The sequence below is a fragment of the Carya illinoinensis genome, chromosome 8, assembly GCF_018687715.1.
Source record: "Carya illinoinensis cultivar Pawnee chromosome 8, C.illinoinensisPawnee_v1, whole genome shotgun sequence".
Lineage (NCBI taxonomy): Eukaryota > Viridiplantae > Streptophyta > Magnoliopsida > Fagales > Juglandaceae > Carya > Carya illinoinensis.
In genome coordinates this window covers 25,256,846-25,265,200 of record NC_056759.1, presented here as the reverse complement: position 1 = coordinate 25,265,200, position 8,355 = coordinate 25,256,846, and the positions used below count along the sequence as shown (strand labels likewise).

The 8,355-nt window shown below is 37.6% G+C and overlaps 1 pseudogene; it reads right to left on the bottom strand.

The window, feature by feature from the left end:
* Window positions 1-392: 392 nt before the first annotated feature.
* On the bottom strand, window positions 393-2,833 carry LOC122274534 (annotated as a pseudogene).
* Window positions 2,834-8,355: the final 5,522 nt, after the last annotated feature.

The window sequence follows — 8,355 nt, the reverse complement described above, 5'->3', positions numbered from 1 at the left end:
CAAGGTCCTTGATGGTTGTAAACCGAAAAAGGTTGTCGAATTCCTTAGACTCATTTTATTCAGACTCCTTTTGTTCACAAGCTGCTATGAAAAATATACCATCCACGTCATTGATGCAGTAAAAATTAAAGAATTTTTACTTGAAAATTGAAACTTAAGACTAATAAAGAAGAAATTAAAGATTTTACACAAATACAGCTCCTTTTGGCACTAGTTTTTGTTCTTCAGACCATAAATCATGGAGACAGAACTTGCTATTAAGGCCAACATGACAGCCTCAAAAAGCTTCCATTGGGAGCATAAAAGCTTCCCTTATACATACAACAAACAGAAGATCGATATAATAGCTCAACTCAAATACCTTTCCTGAATCATAATAATTTTCTATTTAATCATAACCAAAACTTAATAAAAACATGGCTTTTCTCAGCGGCACGAAGTGAGCCTAGCTGAACTGGAACTTGGGTTCCAACCACCTTTCATGATCCATAAACAGCCAGGTCAACACCCTGAGCCTTCTCTTTCTCAATTTTTTCCTTGATCCAAAAGTAGGTAAATGTCAAGCCATCCTACAACATAGCATATTGAGATATGCAATTAGTGGGTGAGTAAGTCTTTGTTTAGAACCAATAAAACACGAAGGTAACCTTATTTGACACAAACTCGAGATTTATTAGGAAACCTTAAACACAAGAAAGTAACCGTCGTTCTATAAATACCTTTAACTTCATTGTTGGAGCCCAACCAAGTTTCTCTTTGATAAGAGTGTTGTCTGAGTTACAACCACAGACTCCCTCTGGGCCAGGAATGTGGTGTATAGGGAGCTTCTTGTTCTCAAAGCTAAGAAAATCTCAGCCATTTCATTCTAACCATCTCATGGCTTCCAATATTCACAGGCTCACGGAAGTCCAACTTTGTCAATCTAAACACAAGAGTTGATAATAGGGCAATTAATTCATGAGAAGTGGGAAGATATAATTTCAGAACTCAAACATGCAAATTGGTATGTTATGAACACCCTATCATAAATTTTTCGGGTTAAACAAAAACTGGGTACAACAAACAATTCTTACGCAGTCTGGGCCCTGTTGACATCCTAAAGAGTCACATTTATATATTCATTATGCAAAATAATCAAAATGGTTATTGAAAAGGTAAAAATAGGCTACCATCTTCAGATCTCCTATCCTAATACAAGTGATAGTTAAAAAGACAACCCTATATTTACTTTGAATTTGTAATGATGTGACCTCAATCCAAAATTTGTTTTTCAGTAAGTAAAATAACAAAAGGAGAGAGTGGAACAAGAAAATCCAGAATTGTTAAATAAATAGAATAAATGTCAACATTATAACATACAGAAGAATCTCATCAATGAGAATATGAATTTCAGCTGTACAAGTTATAAGAATATCAAGCACTTACCTAAGTACACCTTCTACACATTCATAAGTGAAGGTGAAGGATTTGATCTGAAGTCCATCTCCCCACATCTCAAACTTATCAGTTGAAGTGAAAGTCTTTCTACAAAACGCAGTTGCATGAGGCCTTCTCTCTTCCACCTGTACAACAGATATAACTAAGTAGTAAAATTCAGAAAAATCCAACAAGCAGCAAATCATGCATATTTATTAGTTACCACTACAATCAAAAGCTTACCCTTCCATGTTCCAAAAGGACCATAAATGTTATGGAACCTTCCAATACGGCACTCTATGCCAAAACCTTTTGTGTAGTGCTTGCACAACTCCTCTGTTGCAGGCTTCTCTAATCCATAAGCATCTTGAGGCTAAACCCAGGTGTAAAAGTTAACTCATTAACTCTATCCATAACTTATGAAGGAAAGCTATGAGATTGAAACAAATGTGACCACTAAGAGTAACTAACCACCAAAGGCCAGGCATCAGACTCTTTCAAGCTCATGTTAGTTTCCAATTGCTTAAATTCAGAGTAGATACAAGCACTAGAGGCATAGCAAAACCTGCACAAACCTAGTTATCAAAATTAAAGAAAAGACATGCGCACTCAATGGAGAAACTCTATGTGCAGCATGGGCAATTTGTTCATGGGGAGTTCGCTAGAACAAGACCAATGATATTAACTAAATTAAAATAACAGCTTGTCTCTACATTTTTAAAACATCAACCTTAAAAGCTTCCCAAATTTTCATTTGAAGTAATTTCTTATCTTCAGCATTCATCGGTCACTATTTTTAGTTAAGAATTTGAAATACCTCGTTCGAAATTGAACAAAAATAATCGAGAGTTGATCCTCGGTAGCTAATGTAATAATGATATTTCATTCACAGAGCCCAACAAAACATTCTCTTCACTTCTTTTTTCTCAAAATTTTCTTTTTCTTTTCTTTTTTTGAATGAAAAAAAAAAAAAAAAAAAAAAAAACCCAATCCTATCACAAAATCCCCAACCCAAGACTACCATGAATAACTAACCCTATGGCATATCGCTACGTGTCCCTTCTGAGGTCAACCATCACCACGCTAATGTTGTCAGTACTGTTCCTAGCCAAGGCCAGCTTCGTCAGCAACATCGACGCGTCCGAGCATGCCTCGTCGGAGGTCTCAAACCGGCCACTTCAGGCCCACGGGGTGAGCACGGAGGCGCTGGGCCCTTCCCTCACACTCACACACTCGCCACCCCACATGCCGTGTCGGTGGCCACCACCTCCCACAGCCCGTTGCTTGCCAGGATCAGACACTCATCTTCTGCTGTCTGATCCATGATCGTCACCTCCGGCTCGCAGCTCACGTAGGGTTTCAAATAGTTATCATCTGCAGTCACAAAACATTTCGACGCATTGAGAAATTTGGCCATACATACATTGCGTAGTTCAAGAGCAAGATGTAAATATAACTCATTTAACTCTATCCATAACTTCGCTTTTATTTTGTCTTTTTCTCTTCTTTTTTTCAAATAAATTCATTCCTCAGTTAAATGTAACTTTTTGTATTGATTCACAATATTATTTAACAATATTTTCTTAATCACAATATAAATAAATAAAAAATGGAGCGAATGCTCCAGCAGGATTCCTATCATTTTCTGGAATCCTTTTCTTTTACACTATTACTACTGCTTGTTATGGCATCGGCGATGGGAAGAAATTAAATAATTTTTACTTGAAAATTGAAACTTGAGACTATCAAAGAAGAAATTAAAGAACTAATATTGCTCCTTTTTGCACTGGTTTTTGTTCTTCAGGCTGGCAATTTCTTAGCATATTTTCAAATTGGTCCGAATATTGTATTATATTAATTTCACACAAATCAATTCGTTTTATTTTATACTATTACGGCCTGTTCATTAGGATATCGATATTGTTAATTTCAACAGCTCCCACAACTGAAATAATATATGCACAAGGTTATGAGATGTTTTGGCAAGAGATGCTGGTGTTAGTTCTTCTAGGACAATTGGGAAGACTTGGAATTTCACAAAACTTCACAAACCCCATGTATTTCTTATTCTAAATCCATTTTTTACCTTAGAATTTAATGAAACAAACAATAACCATAAGAAACTCATTAAACCCTAAACATATACTACACCAATTTCACTACGTGTGATTTAAGCCCTAGCTATGATCTTAACAAAATCTTTTTGATCCACAAGATAACACCTAATGCAACACTAGATTAAAGCTTAATAACAAACTAGCACCTTAGATTCATGTCACACATAATCATATCATCAAAGTAACTCATGATATGACCATATTTCAAGATGAATACAAGTCATTAACTAGAAATCTCAAGCTTGCACCGAAATGATGCTTTGAAGAACACACTTTATAAAATCAACTCAAACCTCGGCTTCACGATTCAAATCAATGCTTAACATGTTGATCTAGCTTCTAAAAAAAGGAGTATGAAAGATCTAATAATCACCAATCTTAAGCTTAGATGCACACAAGAACCAACTCTCCAAGGGTGTTTAGAGTAACCTCTCAGGTTCACTCTCTTCTAAGGGATCTGTGGACTCTTAGCTCACAAGAACTTGTGTTACACTTGGTGGCAGTTTGAGGTGAAGAAAGGAAGGAAGGGTGACGTTAGAAGGCTCAGTTTGCAGAAGTGAAATGAAGATAGACTTGAAGAGATTCTTGGTAGTGCTCAATGACATTTTCAAATTGTGTGTGTGCATGGGAAGGGTGCAGAGGTAAATAGGGTCACATGTGAAGATCAAATGGGGTTTTGGTTCCACAAGGAAAACCAAATGTAGTTGTTGGTTTCTGCCCCAAGTCAGTACACTTCCCTTTCTAGGTTTAGCTTCATTAAGCTTAGTTTGGATCATCAACCCACTTCAACTCATATCATCTAATGATTACAATTTTTTCAAATTCCAACATAAAATATAATAATCAATTCAACTTTTTTAAATCTCAAAATAATAATACTATTCTAATAATATTTTATTTACCTTTCAATTTTCATTTCAACTCAACTCAATATTCAAACGTAAACTAAGTGCATTCTCCGTAAGCTTTTGTAGATGATGTCAGTGCTGCATCCCACTATGAAGACAACCCATTATATGATGGGAAAGAATAAATCTTCCCAACACCCCAACACTCCAACACCCCACCCCTTTTTTATTTTTTAATATTTTTTTAATATTTTTTTTTGAATTTATTTTTTTTAAATTAATTTTATTATTTTATTTATTATTTATATATTAAATATTTGATAAAAAATAAAATAATAAAAATTAAAAAATAAGTGGGGTGTTGGGGTGTTGGGGTATTGTGTAGCATAACCCGATGGGAAAATGGATGTGATTTGTAGAAAAGAGAAGATATAGTTTAGGTGGATGCATCGATCTTCTCAAGTGAATGGCGAAGGGGCTAAATTTTGCTAGCCTTCGGCCCTAAGTTTCCTTCAAGTTGGATCTTAAAGTACATGTGGACCCTGGATTTGGGCCTCACTTTGGGAAAAATGTGAAGATTGTAGTCAAGCATATAAAAGTGTTAATGAGAAAAATAGCAAATTGTTATATTAAATTCATACCGGTCATTGAGAATTTGAATTTTTTTTTTTTTTTTATAACTTGTAGAAGAAATGGATTTTTTTATCATTTTTTTTATTTTTTAAATAAACGTGTTAAATTTATTAAAATAACAAATTTGATGATTTTGGAAAAAAACAAAGAACTCTTCCATGGAGTTGAAAATCAATTTGGTAGAAATGAGTTTAATTTATTTGGTCAGTTATTGTGATTTATCCATGAAACAACCACTTGTGTCTTACTTAGAGATGAAAAAAAAAATAGCCGTCTATATTTTTTTTTTTATTGGAATAAAGTGATTTTTTTAAGAGGTGTATTTTTTTAATGAAATGGAAATTTATTTTTAAATCCAGAAATTAGTGGGGGTCAAGTTTTTGGAAAATAATATTTTTTTTTTCAAAAGATTTTGCCCCAACGTTTTCTTCAGGATTATTTTATTTGAGTTTTGGGAGTAAAGTCACATGTGGTTCATATTTTGGTGTTCGGTGAACGTTTATGCACAGTTTTCCAAACAGTTGTATTAACATCAGATACTTTTATATTCGTTGCCGTTTGGTTTGTTTAAAACTTGTATTGTGTTAATTTTGGAGTTAGTGCCAAAACCAAAAGTTTTTCAATGTTCGGTTCCTAATATCAAGCCGTTTTAGAATTTAAGTGTGCTTTATTGCATGCTTTGGCTGCATTATTGTTTGCAAAATTCAACTATGGAAGTTGAGCTGCTTTGGCTTCAATAAGGAAGCAAATTGATTGAAAGATTTATTACATGAGATTTTCTTGTGAGAAAATCAACTTCACTTATATTAATACATTGTGATAGTACTGCTATAAATGGTAAAGTACAAAACCATTATTATAACGATAAATCTAGATTCTTTAGATGAAATGCACGTACAGCGTTGTGAGATTTTATTTAATTAATGGTGTTATTAACGTTGATTACGTTAAGTCATGTAATAATCTTGCAGATCCACTAACCAAGGCCTTGACAAGATAATTGGTCTCGAATACATCGAGGGGAATGAGATTAAAACCTATAAATTCATGAGCCATGAATTGAGAATACCCAACCTGAGGACAAGAGATCTTGAGAACCGAGTTTGATGGAAAAAAACGAATCATATGATAGTCATAAGAAATGCACTATTTATTTTATTTCTCATTTCTATGATATGAGTGCATTTATCCTATAATGTTATGGAGAGTGGAGGGACCATTCCAACTGGGGAGCCCTGGAGCATATAAAGGGTTTCCATTCCAACCGGGGAGCCCATAATACATTAAACACCAAGAAGCCCAGAGTTTGGGCCCAGCATGAGCCCAAAAGTCACGAAGGGATAGATAAAAGGAATTCAAAAAGAGATATACATGGCGCCACCTTTAACGGAAGGATAAAAACAGCAAGAAGTGATAGGATTATTCAAAATCCTAAGCCTTGATCTGTGCCGATAAATACTGGATGAGATATGTACGGCAAAGGAGCCTATATATACAGGTAATCTTTAAGGTTTAAGAAGATATAATCTCTCTGAACTAACTTGAGCATCAGAGTGTTTGCAGGAGGAGCCCCCCTCGAGTTTTATAGAAGAAGAATGGCTGAGCTGTGGGAGATTGGAAGTGAGACACGTCCCGAACATTTGGCGCCGTCTGTGGGATCTTATGATTCAGCGTGGTTCTCACATGCCAATTGTAACACCCTCAGTAGCAAGCTGAACAATGGACGTCGGACCGTCATTTGTGGAAGCGCGACTAGCAGTAGCAGAGGAGAAGTTGAAACAAGCTCTGGAGGCCATGGGAGTCTTGCAAAAAGAGAATGACGACTTGAGGCGAAGGAACGCCAATTCTCATAATGACGATGTGCCTGCTCACAATGAGCAAGGTGAGCAAGAAGCACATTGTAGGGTCGAAAAGGATGCTGAACGAGAGGAGAAAGAAAGGATGCATGATGAGTTGAAAGAGTTAGCGGGAAAATATGAAGAGATGGCGAAGAAGATGGACGGTTCTTCCTCGGTGGAAAGTCTGCTCCACCAAACAGACTTGCCGTATAGCGCCCGTATTATGGCTGTACCGCTCCCGCCAAAGTTTAAAGTTCCCCAGATCGATATAGATGATGGGTCCAAGGACCTAGTAGATCATCTGTAAAACTTTAAAGCTCACATCACGCTTCACGGTTTCTAACGAGAGATTGCATGCCGAGCTTTCCCTGTGACCCTAAAAGGGACTGCTCGAGGATGGTTTGGGACCCTTAGACCAAGGTTGATAGATAGTTTCGAGGAACTGGTAAAGTAGTTCTTGGCTCAATTCATGCCTAGCCGAAGATGTCGGCGCACAGCTGCCTACCTGTTAACGGCTAAGCAAAGGGAAGATGAGAATTTAAAAGCCTACTTAGCCCGCTTCAACAAAGAGCGCTTGACAACGAATGACCAAGAAGAAAAGATCACTCTGGGCCCCCTCTTAGGAGGGGTATGGTCACACAGTCCTTTCATGGCGGAGTTAGCCCGGAGGACTCCTTCCACCCTCAGGAAGTTCATGGACAGGGTGGATGATTTTGTCAATGCAGAGGATACTCTACAGGCCTTGGTGGACCCTTGTAAAGAAGATACTCGGGTCGAGCGGAGAAACAAGCGGACTGACAAGAAAGGTAATCTTAGTAGGCGAGAAAGAGCGAGGGAAGGGCGATCAGATTGCAACCTCGAATTAGTACACAATAATTTGGGCGTACCAGAAGGAGAAAGAGAAAAGGAAAGTCGGCGCCCTGTCAAAACAAACGGTCGATACTGCAAGTACCATTAGATGAGCTCGCACTGGACTAAGGACTGAACAACCATGAGAAAGAGAGTCGCTGAGTTAGTAGGAACCGGCGAGTTGGAGTGAATGGTCGCAGAGCGGTCAAAACTTAAAAGGCGTCAGGAGGCTAGGCAAAAAGCAAGGAGGAGTTTCAGTCTGGAAAGAAGGCGCCATGCCAAAAACCGCCAGGATAGGAAGGCGAGGTCACCCCCAAGAAACGATCAGAATAGGGCGCCCATAGGGGAAATAAAGACCATAGCCGGAGGTTTTGTTGGGGGTGGTATTTCCACATCCAGCCGAAAGGCATATGCACGAAAGGCAAGATATAAAGAGGTGTTCATGGTGGATAGAGTACACAAACAACCAAAGCTCAGCAATGAGTGAATGGTGATATCCTTCGACGAGGCAGACAGGGAATGAATCATATATCCACATGGCGATGCTCTGGTGATAACACTCGTGATAGCTAATTACACGACTAGATGGGTACTAGTAGACAATGGGAGCTCGGCTGATATACTGTTCTGGGAGGCGTTTCTCAAAATGAGGAT